The sequence below is a fragment of the Protopterus annectens genome, chromosome 3.part1 (assembly GCF_019279795.1).
Source record: "Protopterus annectens isolate FY-2018-M chromosome 3.part1, PAN1.0, whole genome shotgun sequence".
NCBI lineage: Eukaryota > Metazoa > Chordata > Ceratodontiformes > Protopteridae > Protopterus > Protopterus annectens.
Window position 1 is genome coordinate 1,273,581,936 of NC_056732.1, and position 19,115 is coordinate 1,273,601,050.

Genomic DNA, 19,115 nt, shown 5'->3' on the forward strand with positions numbered 1-19,115 from the left:
GATGGAGCGAAGGTTTCTACGGCTCCGATGCTGGATAAAGTGTCGGCTCCAGCCGGGCCGACAAGGCCACATGGACGGTGTCGGAACCAATGGTGCGAACCCACTAACTTGAAGCAGAAAGATCGGCTCCAGCCAGAGCGATCTCGGCTCAACGAGCCGGAGCCACCGGAGGAGGCTTAGATACTGTAGCCTGAACCTTCGGTGGCTTAGAAGGTTTACTAGACCCTGTTTTAGAGGGAGAACCTTCTGGCTTAAGTAAGCCACAGAGGATCAATTTATTCCTCCTTTCCTGCAGGACTCTCTGGCTAAAAGAGTGACACAAAGCACAGGAGTCCTGCAGGTGCAAAGGCCCCAGGTAAACACAAGAAGTGTGACCGTCTGTCAGAGACATTTTCTGACAGCACGAGTCACACTTCTTGAAGCCTGAGACCTTGCCTTCCTTTGACATAGTTCTAAGGAAGAAAGTCACACACACCCCAACAAACACACAATTAATCCCCAAACACACAGACACACAGGTAGGGATTAACCAATGGGGTCTAGGCCTAACTTAACTGTTTTACAATTATAAAAAGAATTTAAAAGTTTTTTAACTATAAGGGAATAGGGTGGGCTGTAGACACACTACACACTATGAAAGGGGAAAAAAGGGGGAAATAAATCCCTAACTAAGCTTTTTTTGACAAAAAACAACTTACCTCAGCTGGCAAAGGAGACCTCTTTCGCTAAGCGGCAAACGAGATCTGAGGTAGTTCCGCCTTGCATCATGGGATATAGGGTTGCCTCGAGCTGGTAAAAGGAGTTCTCAAGCTAAAGCAAGTGCCGAGTCGGAGCCGAGGATTGGCTCCGAATCCATTCAGCAAGAATGAAGGCGAGATGGACAACTTAACATTCTTTATTTAAACAATTGTACACGATTGAGCGCTTCTTCCCTGCTACCAGGGATTTCATGAGATTCTGATGAAATCCCTGGTAGCAGGGGGAAAAAGCGCTCAATCGTGTACAATTGTTTAAATAAAGATTTTCATGGTGTGGATCCCTGCCGTTGCAGTGTTTATTTTTGAGTTTAATTTGTGGACTTGACACTGCTTGGCTCTATTTCATAATGTATGTTCTTTTAACCAAGCATGCCTTCTAATGACAGAGCCTGTAACTTGCAGCTCTACAGGAGGCCTCTAGAGAATCAAAAACACATTGCAAAGTACGTTTTCCCACTTGTTCAGCTGCATGCAATAAATCCTGCATTACTTTTAAGTTAGGAGGGTCTGAATCTGGAAGCATTTTTTGTTTCAACTGAGACATTAAAAATTGCTGATATTTTAGCATGTGAAACTGGCAATTCAAAGCTCTCATTGCTAAAGTTGCAGACGTATATACCTTCTTTCCCCATCTGTCTAATGCTCTGGAATCTCTGTCAGAGGGAACTGGGTTTTTCCTGATGAGGCCTTAATCCCTTTGGGTCCCTGAGAAATAATTTCAGGGTCAGCTACAGGGCTTTTGTACAGAAATTTGAGAGAGTCAGGGACTCTGTAATATCTATCGGGTTTAACTGGGGCTGGGGGTAAGGAATCAGGGTTCAAACTGGATTCAGTGTACACATCATCCACAATGTCTAAAACTGGCGGGATAGCAAGGGGTCTGTGTTGAGGCAATAAAAGGAAGTATCGGAGCGTTTTCTTGGATTCTGAGTAATCCTGGCCTTCCCAATGGAAATGCTCCCTCATGGTATGTAAGGTCTCCCCAAAGGAGTAGTCCTCAGGCGGAGAGGCTGATGGAATTGATTCCTCAGCATCAGAATCCTCATAAGGGGGTAAAGAATATCCTAGGTCTGACGAAATGGACACCTGATCAGAAGATTCATAGTCTGCATCCTGTCTGGGCGTTTTATCTGGAGAGAGATGGGACCCTCTGATCAGGGTGATTAGGTTCTCGGCCATTCTAAGCATTTGTTTCTTAGGCATGGAGGCCTGTCCTGGAGAGAGTTGCGTCTGTTTCTTTGCTTTTACGGGGGGGCTTAGACTTAGCAGAGGGTTTAATGGTTAACTGAGTAGGTCTGAAAACAGCCTCTGTAGCTGTGGATTGCTCAGCTACTTTGGTTCCCTCTGTAGGTTTAGGATTGGTAAACTGAAGACCTTGTGCATCCGAAGGCCCAGAAAGCTCCACGTGGGAGTAGTCGGAGGCAGTCGGTGGTTATGTGGAAGTGGTCGTCAGGGGCTGCGTAGGCACCTCGCTGAAAACCGGCGACCGGCCTAGATGATGCCTCATCATCTGTTTTGGGCCTCGGATGCCTGTCCTTGTGCTTTTTATGCATTGCGGTTGTCGGAATTCCCGACGGCATGGTGTAATTGAATTTTCTACCAAAATAATGTCGGGCAAAATCAAACCGACGTTTAATAGTGCGCTTGTTAAACCTAGCACAAAACCGACAACCACTGACGTCGTGGTCAGGGCCTAGGCATGGAATACAATAGGAGTGAAAATCCTTATGAGGTATTTGCTTCTCACAAGAAATACAATTATTAACTTTTACTGACATCGGTCCAAGGCAAGAAAAAGTTTCACCAACGGGGTACTTAGCTTTTTTAGAAGACTTCAGTTCTGGATTCGGAATGAAAATCTCAGGAGTCGGTCAACCGGCACTTGCGAACTGCTTCTGCTTTGGGTACCGCGCGGCAAGAAAGACTGAAGAAAATGGCGTCGGCTGCATCTTATATACCCTGTCGCACTGACGTCAGGGAGGAGGCGACAGCAACCGACGCCGGACCAAGACTTTGGAACTCTGGCCGACTGCGGGACCGCCTGATGGCAGGATAACCCAAGTGTAATGACTGCAGCAGTGTAACACGATGAACTTCGAAGTTAAAAAGACCTTAGTAAAATACACAATGATGCTAGGATAGAAGCATTACAAGTACTTATTGAGCACAATAAATCTAAAATGGACAATATTAGCAAGGATAAGAGAATTAAACATCATATAAAATGTCTTTCTTTTTTTTTTTTAATTCATTCAAATATCTTTGGGACAGTATAAATATCACAGTAACAAGGCACTTATCTCTGACAGATTAGAAAAAGAGAAAAGTTAACAAGAGATATCAACCTTTATAACAACAGGCTGTCTTTTATTCTTAAAAGGGGAACATTTACATAGGGAATTGTCAGGTATACCATCCACAGAGGTACTCCTTGAAGGCTGTGGCCGAGACGTCAGAGATTTATTAAATTGTGCTTTTGGTGGATCTACCTTGGTTGTTTCTTCTGGTTTGCTTCTGTGGTTGTTTTATCTATACCATCCACAGAGGGTTGTATTTCATCTAAAATACCTCACTCAAAATACAGCATCCAAAGTCTCAAATCATGTGAAGGATGCAAACACATGCTTTTTAAACCAGGTCTATATCAGAAGCTCAAACGGTCAAAAGAGCGAATGCTCTTTAATTGACCTTTAAAGATCGAAGGCACTAAACAGCAAAGACATGGAACAGCAATTTTTTCCCAGGGAAAAAAATCACTGGGCCATCTTTGGAAATTTGCCATTTCCTCCACTGTGGTGGGATTTTGGAGTTGGTTTTTATTGTGTTTAAATTTGGTTTTGTTTTTTTTTTTTTATTTTTTTTTTGCGGAGGAAAAAAAATCGCTGTTCCATGTCTTCGCTGTTTAGAAGTTCGATCTTTAAAGCTCGACCAAAGAACGTTCGCTCTTTTGACTGTTCAAGCTTCTGATATAGACCCTTTTAAACCTTATCGCATGCACTGAATTCCCTGTCTGGGGCATTGGCTGGGTGGACTTGAAAGCAACTAGTAAGGAATTCTTTTCTTCAGGCCATAAGGAAAAGGCTTTAACAGTGGGTTAAGAGAATCTATGCCACCTTGCTGATTTTCTGCTGTTTTAGACTTTTTTTTAGTGTTTCACTGCTATTTTTCTGCTGTGTTAAATATTCTCTAGTGTTTCTCGCTGAAACTAGAGTAGCTAGTAGATGTAGCACAGTCCAGATAAAGGCTTGCTACATCCGAGTCAGTTTCTAGTGCTTGTTTGCTCTGAGCAAGTTTTCCAGGCCACCTTAGATTGGAAGGGGCCTACTGGCACTTTATTGAGAAGATTGTGCTGACAGGATTCTGTATGGTAAAGGGAAGTCAATCTAGGGTTTGGAATAAGCATCCTCCTTAGTCCTTTTTAATTTTTTTTAAGTTTTCTTCAGGTTTTAGCTTCTGGTATTTAGACCCTGCATTTCAGTAGGTTTCTGCTTGTTTATGCGCCATGCAGCACCCCGCACTGCTGTGCAACTTTGTGTGCCAAAGCCAGACAGTTAAATTCAACAGTTTTTCTCTTAGATGCAACTGTAGCACACTAGTGTAGCCCTCATTCTTGGTACTTTCCCGGTCAAAGAAATATTGCTAGTGAGCTGTAACCCATTAAACCACCAGGGAAAAAAAAAGGTGGCAATGTCCATCTGCTGAGCTCATTCATGATCGATTCTGAAAAGCCACACCTAGTGGTGACAGTCTTCAACCTACCATTATGGACAGCCACTAACCTTTTCTCTCTTGCCAACCTTGTTGACTTGGGTCCCTTGAAGCAGTATAGCAATTGCCTCATGTACACAGACAGCCCTCTACTAATAACTCACTCTAGTACAGAATGTGAGAGATGTATTTACACTAAGATTCTTGAATCCATGCTCTTTCACACTCAAAACAGTAACATGAAATGGTTGTCTGCTCCAACCATCACTACATGTGTATATAGTACCACTACTCATACACATGGTGCGCATTAAACACAAAAATTGACATATGCAGAGGTTCTCTCAAAAAACTTACCGAAAGATCAGAGAACTCAAAAACACAAGACTGCTACAACTAACACAGTCCCCACAGCACCCATCATGCATAGCAATACCAGTGTCTCACCCAGCAAGACCATAAGGTGCAACACTCGAAAAACAAATTTTCTTGTCATTGGAGACTCAATAGTGAGACACATGAATGTCCCACTCACCAGGTTAGCCAAAGAGAAAGTCACGGTCAGTTGGCTGTCAGTTAACACATGCACTCAGGTCTTTCAGCAACAAGTACTATTATGACTCTGGTTTAAGTTGCTTGCTGTGAATGACCTGAGACTTACCTCACTGGACTATATGAAGAGAGACATGGTTGAGCTATCTTGAGTTTATGTCCCTGCCTTGGGCAGCATACCTCCCCCCTCCCCTAGACCGTTGCCACAGTATACACAAAAATGATTAACTTTAATAATTGGCTTAATTTTTGTAGTCATTCAAAGGGGATCCAGTTCCTGTCAGCCTGGCAAACCATGTTCAACAAATCTCGCTGTTTTGCCAGAGAAGGTTTGCACCTAGCATAGGCTTTTGGCTGCTGGCAAAGGCTCTTGCCTCCCTCATAGTGTGCTTTTTTAGGCAAGGTCTCAAAAACATTACTGACTTGAAATTAGCCAATCAGAACAAAATAAGGGTCAAGCTGCTAAATACTAGGAGCTTAAACCAAAAACTGCACTCCCTGGAAGCACTTCTATCACTAGAAGATGTAGATGTCTATGCATCACAAAAACCTGGTTCAAGACCTCAGAGAGTACCCCAGCCTTACAAGGCTACAATGTCTTCCACACCTTCAGACAGCAAAATAAACATGTGAAAACCAAAGGCGGCGGTGTTTCAATCTATATTAGAGATAAATTCACCTCCCATCTACTTAGACTGGGCAACTCCATGGAATTACTCCAAGTCATGCTTACTGTGGGTAAAATCCCCATTCAAGAAACAGCCAGTTATAGATTCCCCTCCATGGGTCAGGACGCCCACAAAGCCTACTTCACCAACTGGAGACAATTCAAATTTTTCCGAACACACTGGTTATGGGGATTTCATTTATCCCACCATCAACTGGGAAACCTACAATAGCCCTAACTCACTAGCACAAAAGTTCCTAGACTTTGTTAATTTAATTGCCCTGGAACAAACTGCTCATATCCCGACAAGAGGAACAAGCATTCTAGATATGGTCCTCACCAACATGTCAAACAGATGCACTGCCTCAACTGTCGGACCCTCATTAGTTAAAACTGACCACAAATAAGTCACCTTCGAGTTGGCAGTAACATGAGAACTCACAAAGGGTGAAATCAGACTAAAAAACTTCACCAAGGTAAACTAAGCCCTCCTAGTTGAAGGTATAAATTAATTCCAAGCCCCAACCCAAACTGAAAGTGGTAACTACGCCAAAGCTTACACTAAAGCCCTGTACAATCATCTGCACAAGTGTATAAACTTGGCTGTACCAGAAAAAATCAAAGCCAGTGCCCCAAGTAAAAACAAGCTGACATGGTGGACATCCAGCTTCAGCAAACTTTACAATAAATGCAAAATGTTGTTGTCCAAGAAAACAAAGGCAAAGCCCCAACAATGGAAAAGCACCCACCTCATGCTCAACAGGTAAATAGGACAACTTGTCGAATCCTACAAGGGCTCTTTTGGAAGAAACTTAGCAAGTACAGCCAAGGATAATCACATAAGGCCTTTCAGAGCTACGTACATGGCCTAAAAGTTAGAACCCAAGCATGTGCAGAACTAGTGACCAACTCTATCGCACAATAACCACAAATGGCAAATCTACTAGCAGAGAGGTTTGGCGAAAATTTCACTCCCTTATTCCCTCCTAAATTATTACAAACCTTAACCCAATCCACCCATCCACCCTATATATATCTGATGAGCAGGTCCTCAAAACCTTGTCCAAGGCAAAAAACACAGCCTCTATGGGACCAAATGGCATCCCAGGCTGTCTTCCAAACAGGCTAAAACATGAAGTAGCATAATCATTAATTGCCATTTTCAATCACAGCCTAACTATAGGCTTTGTTCCTGCAGAATGGAGAACAGCAAGTTATTTCCCTCAACCAAGGTGGCCTAGCAACAGACCCAGGGAATTATAGACCCATAAGGCTGACCAGCCTCATCTGTAAGGCCATGGAACATATCATTATGGACCTTATAAAGACATAGGTGACCTCCAAACCCTGAATCTTTCCCTATTCGGCTTCGTCAAGGGCAGATCCTGCCTGTTAAACCTGGTGGATTTCTTTGAAAATGTGACCAATGCCAATGACAAGGGCAAATCTATGCACACAGCATACCTCGACTTGACTAAGGCTTTCGACACAATCTCACATTAAGGCATTACTGAGAAACTTGGCAAATAAGAAGTTATGTACCTACCATAACATTCCACGTTAGTTGTCTTCATCTCGCCTTCTTTCTTGCTGGATGGGTTCGGAGCCAATCCTCGGCTCCGACTCGGCCTTTTACTAAAGCTCGAGAGCTATTTACCGGCTCAAGGCCTCCCCTTATCCCACAATGCTAGGCGTCGGATATCCAGATCTAGTTTGGAAAAGCTAACGCCATAGAAAAAAACCACACTAGTCCCACCAAAGGTTTACCTACAGTGCTACAAACAGAGTAGGACAAAACCTAAAACAAGGTCAACCATAGGAAGAAGGCCTCAAAAGGGATTCTTCTCGGTCCTAACCAGGCCAGGGGGATGGAGGGTGGGACGCAAGAAGTAAGGCGAGATGAAAACAACTAACATGGAACGTTATGGCAGGTACATAACTTCTTAATGTTAAGTCGTCTATCTCGCCTTCATTCTTGCTGGATGGGACAGCGTCCCTAGCACTTAGCCCTGGGTGGCTCATCGAAACAGACTCTTAAGCACAGTGGAACCAAAATCGGCTCGACTTCTGGAGGCCATATCCAACTTGTAATGCGAAATGAAGGCATGAGGAGTGGCCCATGTTGCTGCAGCACAAATAGATTCCATTGGAAGTCTAGCCTGAAAAGCTACCGACGTAGCCAATGCTCTGGTGGAATGAGCTTTTGGTTTTGACGGAAGTTCTTTATGTCTCAGTTGGTAGATCAAGGTAATAAAAGAGGCCAGCCACCTGGACAATGTTACCTTTTCCCCTTAGCATAGGACAGGAAGAGTTGATCTGATTTTCTTGACTGTTTGGTCCTATCCAAATAAAAACGTAACTACCTGTGAACGTCCAAATAGTGTAACTTTTGTTCAGCTCTGTTTGAATAATGAGGAAAAAAGACAGGAAGATCAACAGCCTGATTGAGATTTGTCTCTGAGGGTATTTTGGGCAAAAAGGAAGGATTAGTCCTGAGTGAAACTCTATCTTTGTGAAAAATAAGATATGGAGGGCGAACACAAAGGACTTGAAGTTCCGATACTCTTCTGGCCGAGGTGATGGCTACTAAGAAGACAGTCTTCCAGGAGAGTAACTTTAAGGAACAAGAAGCTGCAGGTTCAAAATGAGGGAGAATCAATGAAGTTAAAATCAAGTTCAAATCTCACGGAGGGGGGATCTTTAACCGGGGGTCTAAGTAACATAGTCCCTTTAAGAAAAGCCTTACAAAATTTGTGGGACATAATACTGGACTCGGATAGGCTAATGTGAAAATGTGCGATAGCAGCCAACTGGACCCTAATGGTGGTAGCTGAGGAACCTGCTCGAAAAAGTTCCGCCAAAAAATCTAAAACATTATGGACAGGGGCTGTAAAGGGGTTTATCCTCCTAGCCTCTGCCTAGAAAGAAAAACATTTCCACTTACTAGCAGAAGTCTTTCTAGTAGAAGGTTTGTGCAAAGAAAGTATGATTTCGCGCACTGACTGAGAAACATGTGGAAGCCTGGCTAAGGTTGGAAGTGGAGCAACCAAGCCGTGAGGTTGAGAGAGTGAAGGGATTGGTGCAGCTCGCCCGACTGATGGATCGAGAGGTCTGGCACTGGGTCCAGATTCCAGGGCTGCTCTAGCAGGTGATGATGCAGGAATGGGAACCAAATTTGTCAAGGCCAGTAAGGAGCAATGAGGATCTTCCTGGATCCCAAAGCAGTCGCTTTCTGAATCAGTTTTGGAATTAAGGGAAAAGGAGGGAATGCATAGAGTAGACCCTGGGGCCAATCGTGAACTAGAGCGTCTCTGGGGGGATGGCCTGGGAGAGGGAAGAGAGTGAATAAGTAGTTGCACTTGTTGTTGAGAGGGGTTGCAAAAAGGTCGCAGCAAGGTTGACCCCATCTGCGGAAAATTTTGTCTGCTACTAACTGATTGAGAGACCATTCGTGAGGCATAAGGATTGCCCTGCTTAGCCTGTCCGCTATGACGTTGGACTTCCTGGGGATGTGCGTTGCTATCAGAAACCGTTGAGAGGAGATCGCCCACTGCCAGAGCTGAGTGCTTCTCGACATAAGTGATAGGACCTGGTTCCGCCCTGCTTGTTGATGTACCACACTACCGACATACTGTCCGTCTAAACTGCAATAGTCCCGGTAGGTAGAGAGTCCTGAAAAGCTTGCAACGCTAAAAGTACCGCTCTCATCTCCAAGACGTTTATGTGCAGATGGTACTCTAGGGGTTGCCAAGTGCCATGGACAGTCCTGCCCTGAAAATGCCCCCCCCCCACCTGATCAGGGCGGCATCCGTTGTCACCGTGGCAACCGGAGGAGGAAGTACAAATGGTCTGCCCTGAAAAACCTGAGGTGAGACCATCCACCAAGAAAGGTGGTCTTTGCATGAACGAGTAATTATTATGTTGTGAGATATCGGAAGCTGTTGAAAGGACCATTGGTTAAAGAGCATCCACTGAAGAATTCGCATGTGAAAACGAGTCAGGGGAAGTAGTGTGATAGCTGCTGCCATAAAACCCAAGGTTTTCAATACAAATCTGGCCTGAATTCTCTTGCATTGTATCAATGTTTGAATATGTTGGCAAATGTCTAAAACTCTTTCTAATGGGAGTTTTGCCGACAATTCTTTTGTGTTTAATATGGTGCCTATAAAGGTTATAGACTGACAAGGCAACAATGCAGACATTTCGAAGTTTATAGAGATACCTAGCTCTGAGCAAGTTTGGATGGTATAATCCCTGGCTCGGATGAGTTGATGCCTGGTGGAAGCAGTTAGGAGCCAGTCATCTAGATATGGAAACACCTGGAATTCTCTCCGTCTCAGGTGAGCCGTAACCACTGCCATGCATTTGCTGAACACCCTGGGGGCTGTGGGTGAGACCAAAGGGCAGGGCTCTGAACTGATAGTGACTGGTTCCCAGCCGGAAGGGGAGAAACCTCCTGGAGCGGCTGTTCATTTTGATATGGTAGTACGCATCCTGAAGGTCTATGGAGCACATCCAAATGTCCGGACCCAAAAAGGGTAGAATGGACTGAAGCGTGACCACTGGGAACTTCGTTCTTTGAACAGATTTGTTTAATCTGCTGAGATCCAAAATGGGTCTCCAGTCCCATGACTTCTTTGGTACCAAAAAGAACTTGGAGTAAATCCCGGATCCTTGCTGGTCTGCTGGGACTGGCTGGATGACTCTTTTTCTTAGCAGTTTTGAGATTTCTAGTACTGCTTGTTCCCTTAGACCGGGTGGAACATCTGGAAGGGATCGGTTTGTTTGAATGGGGGTGTGGACAAAGGGGATTTTGTAACCCTCGGATATGACAGCCTGTACCCATTTGTATTGTGTGAGGAGTCGCCAGGGTTCTGGGTACAGAGATAATCTTCCCCCGACAGCCGGGCAGCCCCTCAGGGGTGCTGAAAGGGTTTGTTGGAAAAGGTTTCCCTGCTACCCTGATTCAGCAGACCCCCTCTGCCCCTGGAGGGAAACTCTCCACGTGCGTCAGGCACGACTCCTTGGGGTTTGCGAAACCACATTTTTCCACCCTTCTGACCTTTACGGTATGGTCTAGAAGGAGTAGAAAAACGGACTCCCACTGCAGAGAGTCTTGCCTTCCTGCTCACACCTGGTAGGGGTATCCTTCACCTGTGGTCCGAACAAAGCCGAACCATCGAAGGGGGTATTGGTGAAGGACGCCTTAAAGGGTCAAAGTTATTACATAACCGCATCCAGGCATGTCTTCTCAAAGCCACGCCTGTGCCTGCGGCTCTACTATCCATCGGCTGCATAAGAAATGAGCCGCATGGAGGAGCTGACTATAGAATTAAGGGTCGCCAGCTGGGAGTTAATCTTTTCCTGAGACCCCGCAGCAGATGGATCCTGAAGGGTATCACCCAGTTCCTTAAGGAGATCTCTTTGAAGATGGGTGAAATGGCACAGGTAGTTCAGCGACCGCATGGAAAAGGTCGCTGAAGAAAACATCCACTTCCCGTACATGTCCACTGTCCTAGATTCTTTATTAGGTGGATGGACAGGCACTGAAGGGTCAGCCAACTCCTCCTTAGTGGCTGCTGCAACCACTATGGCATCAACAGGGACACCCTTGGTGAGAAACTGTTTGTCGGACAAAAGGGCCCCGGGGGGATTTGGGGAAAAACCCCAAAAAAAAGGGAAAAAAAAAAAAAAAATTTTTTAAAAAAAAAAAAACCAACCCCTTTTTTTTTTTTCCCCAAAAAAAAAAAAAAAAATTTTTAAAAAAAAAAACCCCAAAAAAATTTTAAAAAAAAACCCCCCCTTTTTTCCCCCAAAAAAAAAAAAATTTTTTTAAAATTTTTTAAAAAAATTTTTTCCCCAAAAAAAATTCCCAATTTTTTTAAATTTTTTTTGGGGGAAAAATTTCCCCCCAAAAAAACCCCCCAAACGGGTTTTAAAAAGGTTTTTTTTTTAAAAAAAAAAAACCCCCCCCCCCTTTTTTTTTTAAAAAAAATGTTTTCCCTTTTTTTTTTTAAAAACCCCCCCCCTTTTTTTTTAAAAAACCCGGGAAATTTTTTCCCCCTTTTTTAAAACCCCCCCTTTTTTTAAATTTTAAAAAAATTTTTTTAATTTTTTAAAAAAAAACCCTTTTTTTTTTTCCCCCCAAAAAAAAAAGGGGTTTAAAAAATTTTGAAAAAAAAAAACCCCTTTTTTTTCCCCAAATTTTTTTGGGGGTATAACCCCCAAATTTTTTGGGTTTTTTAAAAAATTTTTTTTTTTGGAAAAAAAAAAATTTTTTTTTTTTAAAAAATTTTTTTAAAAAAACCCTTTTTCCCCTGTTTTTCCCCCAAAAATTTTTCCCCCTTTTTTAAAAATTTTTTTTTAAAAAAAAAAAAAAAAAAATTTTTAAAAAATATTTAAAAAAAAAAATTTTTTTAAAAAAAAAAATTTTTTTTTTTTTTAAAAAAAAAAAAAAAAAAAAAATTTAATAAAATTTCTTTTAGAAAAAAATTTTTTTTAAAACCCAAAAGGGAAAAAAAAAAAAAAAAACAAAATTTTTTCCCCCCCCTTTTTTTTTAAAAAAAAACCCCAAAATTTTTTTTTTTTTTTTAAAAAAAGGTTTTTTTAAAGAGAAAATTTTTTTTTTTTTTTTTTTTTTAAAAAAAAATTTTTTTTAAAAAATTCCCCCCCTTTTTTCCCCCCCCCCCCCCCCCCCCCCCCCCCCCCGGGGGGGTTTTTTTTTTTTTTTTTTTTTATAAAAAACCCCCCCCCCCCAAAACCCCGGGGGTTTTTTAAAAAAAATTTTTTGGGGGTCCCCCCCCCCAAACCCCCAAACCATTTTTTTTTTTAAATTTTGGTTTTTTTTCCCCCAAAAAAAATTTTTTTTTTTTTTGGGGGGGGAAAAAAATTTAAAAAAAATTTTTTAAAAACCCCCCCCCCTTTTTTTTTCCCCCCCCCCCCTTTTTTTTAAACCAAAAACCCCTTTTTCCCCCCCAAAAAAAAAAAGGGGTTTTTTTGGGGTTTTTTTTTTTCCTTTTTTAAATTTTGGGGGTTTTTGGAAAAAAAAAATTTTTTTTTTTTAAATTTTTTTTTTTCCCCCTTTTTAAAAAAGGGGGCCCAAAAAAAAACCCCGGGGGAAAAAAAAAAATTTTTTTTTTTGAATTTTAAAAAATTTTTTTTTTTTTCCCCCCTTTTTTTTTTTTAATAAAATTTTTTTTTTAAAAAATTTTTTTTTTGGGCCCCTTTTCCTTAAAAATTTTTTTTTTAAATTTTTTTTCCCTTTTTTTAAAATTTAAAAAAAAATTTTTAAAAAATTTTTCCTTTTTTTTTTAAAAAATTTTAAAATTTTTTTTTTTTTTAAAAAAAATTTTTTTTTAAAAAAAAAAAGGGTTTTTAAAATTTAAAAATTTTTTTTTTAAAATTTTTTTCCCCCCCCAATTTTAAAAACCCAATAAAAATTTTAAAAAATTTAAAAAAAAATTTTTTTCCATTTTTTTTTTTGAAAAAAAAGGGCAAAAAAAAAAAATTTTTTAAATTTTTTTTGTTTTTTTAATTTTCCCCTTTTTTTTCCCTTTTCCCCCCTTTTTTTTTTTTTTTTTTTTCCCCCCCCCCTTTTTTTTTTTTTTTTTTTTTTTCCCCTTTTTTTTAAAAATTTTTTCCCCCCCCCCCTTTTTTTTTTCCCCCCCTTCCCCCCCCCTTTTCCCCCCCTTTTTTTTTTTTTTTTTCCCCCCCCTTTCTTTTTTTTTCCCCCCTTCCCCTTTTTTTTTTTCCCCCCCTTTTCCCCCCCCCTTTTCCCCCTTTTTCCCCCCTCCCTTTTTTTTTTTTTTTTTTTCCCTCCTTTTTTTTTTTTTCCCCATTTTTTTTTTTTTTTTTTTTTTTTTTTTCCCCCCCCCTTTTTTTTATCCAATCTTTTTTTTTTTTTTTTTTTTTTTTTTTTTTTTTTTTTTTTTCCCCTTTTTATTTTTTTTCCTCTTTCCCCCCCCTTCCTTTTTTTTCCCCTTTTTTCCCCCCCCCCTTTTTTTCCCCCCCTTCCCCTTTTTTTTTAAAAAATTTTTCCCCCCCCCCCCAAAAAAAATTTTTAAAAAAAAAAATTTTTTTTTTTTTTTTTTTTTTTAAAAAAAAAAAAAAAAAAAAAAAAAAATTTTTTATAAAAAAGGTAAAAGGGGGGAAAAAAAAACCAAAAAAAAAAAAAAAAAAGGGGAAAGGGATTATAGTTTAACAACTCTAATAGAAAAGAAAACTAAATTAGCGACAACAACCCTGACTATGACAGATAATAAAAAAGAATTATACGACCTGGAGCCGGTAAAAACGCAACCTCATAGCTGAAGCGGCAAACGAGATCTGGGTATCTGACGCCTAGCATTGTGGGATAAGGGGAGGCCTCGAGCCGGTAAATAGCTCTCGAGCTTAAGTAAAAGGCCGAGTCGGGGCCGAGGATCGGCTCCGAACCCATCCAGCAAGAATGAAGGCGAGATAGACAACTTAACATCTGAATGTAAACCCCTACGTTGGAAGATGGGTTGCCAACTGGCTCACAAACCAGACACACACTATCAAAGTGGGCAACTCCACATCAACCACCAAACCTGTCACCAGCAGGGTACTTACAGGGAACAAGGGTCAGTGCTGGGCCCCCTACTGTTTGGTACATACTTCAGAAGTTTAGGTTAAAACTAAGGGGTTGTGGCTGACCAAGTTTGCAGGCAACTTCAAACTAGGTCCAATCACTGAATCCCCAAATGATGTCAGTATACTCCAGGAGGGTCTTACACAGACCAACAACTGGTGTATTAGGCACAGTCTCAATCTGAATGCAAAGAAATACATCATCATTCCCTCTGGCACAAACAATGTCCCTTTGCACTATCAAATCAACAATTCCCCAAGTACTCCCAAAGTGGTAAGGGACCTGGGATCACAAGTTGACTGCAACTTTAACTTCGACCACCATGTGTCTACTGTAGTAAGGAAGGCTTTATATGTAGCACACTTGATTATTAAAGTCATCGCCTCAACAGCAAAAAAGGTTATAACCCCTCTATACTGGCATTTATCCTGCCCATAATTGAGGATAACTCCCAATTTGGCAAGTAACGTACAAAGCGCCTGCATCATTTGGAGAGACTTCAGTGGTTTCTAAGAAAGAAGATAAAGGGGCTCCAGCATGCGCCTTACACAGACTGACTGAAGTCCCACCCACAACCCTCCAGGGCATGGACAGTCATCACTAAATGCAATCTTGGGCATTGACTAGCATTTCTAAGGTATTACATTGGTATGAAATGTTTAGACTTAAAATGACCTCCGGGACAACAGCCTAGTAATCTCCTATAATCCCACTCGGCAGGCACTTCTGCACTCTGCTGATACTAAAACAAAAAAAAAATGGTAAACTCTGTGCCCAAACTCGTTTTCAAGAACAAGATGAATCTGAAGAGACCAACAATCCATAGCCAGTGATGAAATCTAAAACTGACAGGAAAGAAACAAATGTGCTTAAAATGTAATTTCTGTCAATACATTTTGATAACGGACTGCTTTAAGCACCTAGTTACTGATAGGATATACTGGTTCAAGTATAGTGCTGACTGTGACACTATGAATTTAGTGCACAGATTTAATAGCACGTTATACTGCTTTTTTATGTTGGAAAGTACCAACAAGAGGATTAGAGCATATTTCACAGCATACATCTGATAAAAAGACAGTGAACTGAGCTAATGCTTTGGTGAAACATGTCTCCCATATGGGAGCTATAATAATGAGGCTTAATAAACAACAATAAATGCAGTCTAACCTTAATGAGCTCTATATTACACATAACTTTCTGAAAAAAAAGTGTACAGCACAACATGCTAATGAATAGGTTCAAAGTTAAGTACTACACTAGCTGCCCTTGTGGGACATTTTAAACCTACCCAATTTTCCTTTTTGTGCTCAACACAACATACCATTATTTGGTTACAGACTGGCTTTAACTATCTCATGGTCAACAATGATATATCAACCCTAATGAGAATAACTGGAATCCCGCCACAGATAATTTGGGTGTACTCATGCATGGGACATAGCATTTACAAGATGCATCTGTCCATTAGTAGTACAGGGGGTAGTCCTAGGGTAAATTTTCTGTTTCCCATCCACAGATCTAAGTTGTGCTTGAATATGAAAAGTGATGAGCTTAGTTTTATGTTGACTGGGAGTCTGTTCCATAGCAGGGGTATCCTCTGCAAGATATACCTGTCCCTCCAAACCATTCTGTTGATGTTGCAGAAGAAGTTTAGATCCCTAAACAGTTTACTTCAGACATCATTTCACTTGCTGATGTGCAGTAAATCCATCAGAGGATGTCTTAAATGCCAGATAAAGGTCACCTCTTAGTAGTCTGTAAGATACAGAGTACAGTGACAGGGCTTTGAGTCGGTCCATGTAGGAAATTTAGTTTTAGGCCTTGTATCTTTTTAGTATATTACCTCTGTGGGCATTCCAAGTGTTGCATGTGTCTGGACAGATAAATGCCAAAGGGGACATTATATTCAATGACTGGCCTACTGTGGGCTGAGTAAAGAGGGATAATGACATCCCTAGATCTAAACACAATCATTTTGTTTATAAGCTGTGCAATATAGAAACACTTTCTTATAACAATGGGCAAATGTTGGTCAAAGGTTGGGTCACAGTCCACAAAAGTTCACAAATCCCACATAACTGGCTCAACTCTTAGGAGCATATTGTCAATATAGCATTTCCCTGCAATAGAGGACTTCCATAAGAATGCAATAATGTATTTTTTGGCATTTAGTTTCAGTCCATGATTTTTGCACAAGTTATTTCCTTGAGAAAACCTTCCTGCAGGATGGCAAAGTCATATGAGGGTTCAATAACTGCTCTCAGCTTGCAGTCATCTGCAAACTCAGTCAGCCTGAGCTTTTGGTATTGTCTTTTATTTCAGAAAGTAGGTATCAAACAGGAGAGGTCCTAGCACAAAACTCTGGGGGACTCCACTGGTGACTAGTCTCTTTGTGGAAGTAGCTTCCCCTATTTTGATTACCTGTGTCCTACACCTCTGAACTAACTGCCAATCCAGTGGGTGACGTATGATTTTTTTTTTTATTTAGCTTTTCTACTACGCCTGAATGTGGACTTGTGTCAAAAGCTTTAGCCAGATAAATGTATATGGTGAGTACTGTTTTACCATCATCCACTGCTTTGGTGACCTTTTCAAAAAATCCACTAGTTGAGTAAGCATGACCTGCCCAAAACTAATCAAAACAGATGAGTCCAATTCTGGATGTTCCCTCTGTCTGGATTGATGAATTTCATGATAAATTTTTCCATGGCTTTGCATACGAGGCTGGTCAGACTTCTGGATCTGTGGAAGCTCCTCCCTTATGCAGGGGGATGACTATAGTTGTACTCCATTTGCTTGACATAAAACCTGCATGAAGTCTGAGATTAAAACAGTGTACTTAGGTCTATGGCTAAACCGTGCTTCATGCTATTTAAGATGCATCATTGGATACTGTCAGGACCCATCGATCAGTATTTTTAGCTTTTGAGCACTTTTAGCACTTGGTCTTCTGTGGTAACTGGAGATGAACCAGGTTCAGGTGTATCTTCTGGGACAAATGGAGGGAAGAGAGACAGATGGAGGGAAGAGTGTTTATCAGCCAATTGGTTCTCTACTATCTTCAGCCTCAGTGTAGGCAACATCATTCACCATCAGCTCAGCGCACTGTTGTGTTATGCTTTTGAGATTAAGAACATTCCTAAAAAAATACCTTGTGATTACCTTTGGCTGGGGTAGTTATTTTAGCCTCAAACTTGACTTTGGTGGACTTTAAGTTCCTGTGGTGTTTGTTTAATTCAGTGACAAGGACTAACATTATATGAATTACTTTTCTTATTTTTGGTTAAAATTATTTTCCATTTATTAAGCTTACTGACATTGTATATCCACCATGTGGGTTTGTTCCGAAGAGGTACAGATGCATCTATGAAGCTGTTTACATGCTGGTATAGTCTGGTGGTGTATGTCCCTGCATATTCAGTGGGTTTAACAGAGTTTGATGAGGATTTGAAGCTTGCCAATTTATCATTTAGGAACAGGTAGTCTGTCTTAAATAAATGTCTAAAGGTACCTTGGGTGGAAGGAACTGTTGACTTGTTTTATTTCACAGGGGACTACTTGGTCAGAACAAACAACTGATGAAGACACAAGCGATACTACAACATGCTCCATATTAATAAGGATGAAATCCAAGATGTAATTTCCCCCCTAGTGGGTACCAATTGTTCCAGGGCGAAGTCCAGGAATCTCTGTGCTTGTGTACTAGTGGTAATACAGGGTTCCTTGTCTATAGTTAGATAGTTTACATCGCCCAGAAGAATAGGATTGAGTTTAATACTAAGTGATTCTAGTTCCTTTAGACAGGCACTGTGGCTTTCTTTTGCACAGAGAGAAAGTTCTTTAGCTAGCTAATATATGGTATGGGGCCTTTCTGATGATTATTTGGACATGAAGCTCTAGTGCATCGTACTGCTTTACCAGCCTTGATGCAAGTCACTTCTGAATGAAGCTGACACCTCCACCTTTTTTCCCCTCCTGCACAGCAGCTGGTCTAAACATGTTGTCGAATCACTAATACTGAATTTTTATATACACCATAATCTAATCTACTAAGAAGGAAAAGATAATAGTCTGGGCAGGTGAAGCCATAAAAGAAAGTCCTTTCTCACTTGCTTACTGAAGCAAAGCAGCTATGTTAAATAAATTAAAATACAGCAGCAATACATCAAAACGATACACGCAGGACAGGAACAGCGAAATTTGTTAGACTGACACCTGTTTAAGCTATGGTGGCAAAACAAGCATCAGATAAAATTACTCTTTAGGATCAGAAATTGGTTCAATAGGTGCTAGAGGAATTGGGACCATGGGGCAATGAACATGTAACTGGCAGTGCAAGTAGAAATGCACTGTATTTAAGTACTGACGGAGCTAGTACCTGGGCAATGTCACTAGAAGCAATCAGCATCACATCCCTGCTTAAAATCTTAAAATAAACATTTAGAAATAACAGAAACAAAGAAGAGATTCTGCACGTAGAGCAGAAAGGAAGAAGGTCTAAAAAAGTCTCTCTCAGTTTTCTGGGATTCTTTCTTCAAAACATAATAAAGCACACTGTGGCCATCAAATATACCAATCTTATGAAAGAACTGGTGAAGCAGGTGGAAGCAACATATTATAGGACAATGGAGCAAGGGGATAAGACAAATAGGTTGGAAAAGTATCATGTGCCTGCAGTTCACCTATTAATGGTTCTTACAGATGGGGCTATACGATAGCAGATCAAATGATTTCTTAGGTACAATTCAGTCTAAAACAAGACAACTACAGACCGACACTAATAACATAGAACATTCCATATACACTTAGCAATTGT

The 19,115-nt window shown here is 40.8% G+C and overlaps 1 protein-coding gene across 1 annotated transcript in view; it reads right to left on the bottom strand.

Moving 5' to 3' along the window:
* Positions 1–19,115, bottom strand: part of LOC122798415 (1-phosphatidylinositol 4,5-bisphosphate phosphodiesterase gamma-1-like) — a 3,104,897-nt gene that overhangs the window by 2,754,210 nt on the left and 331,572 nt on the right. The window lies entirely within an intron of this gene.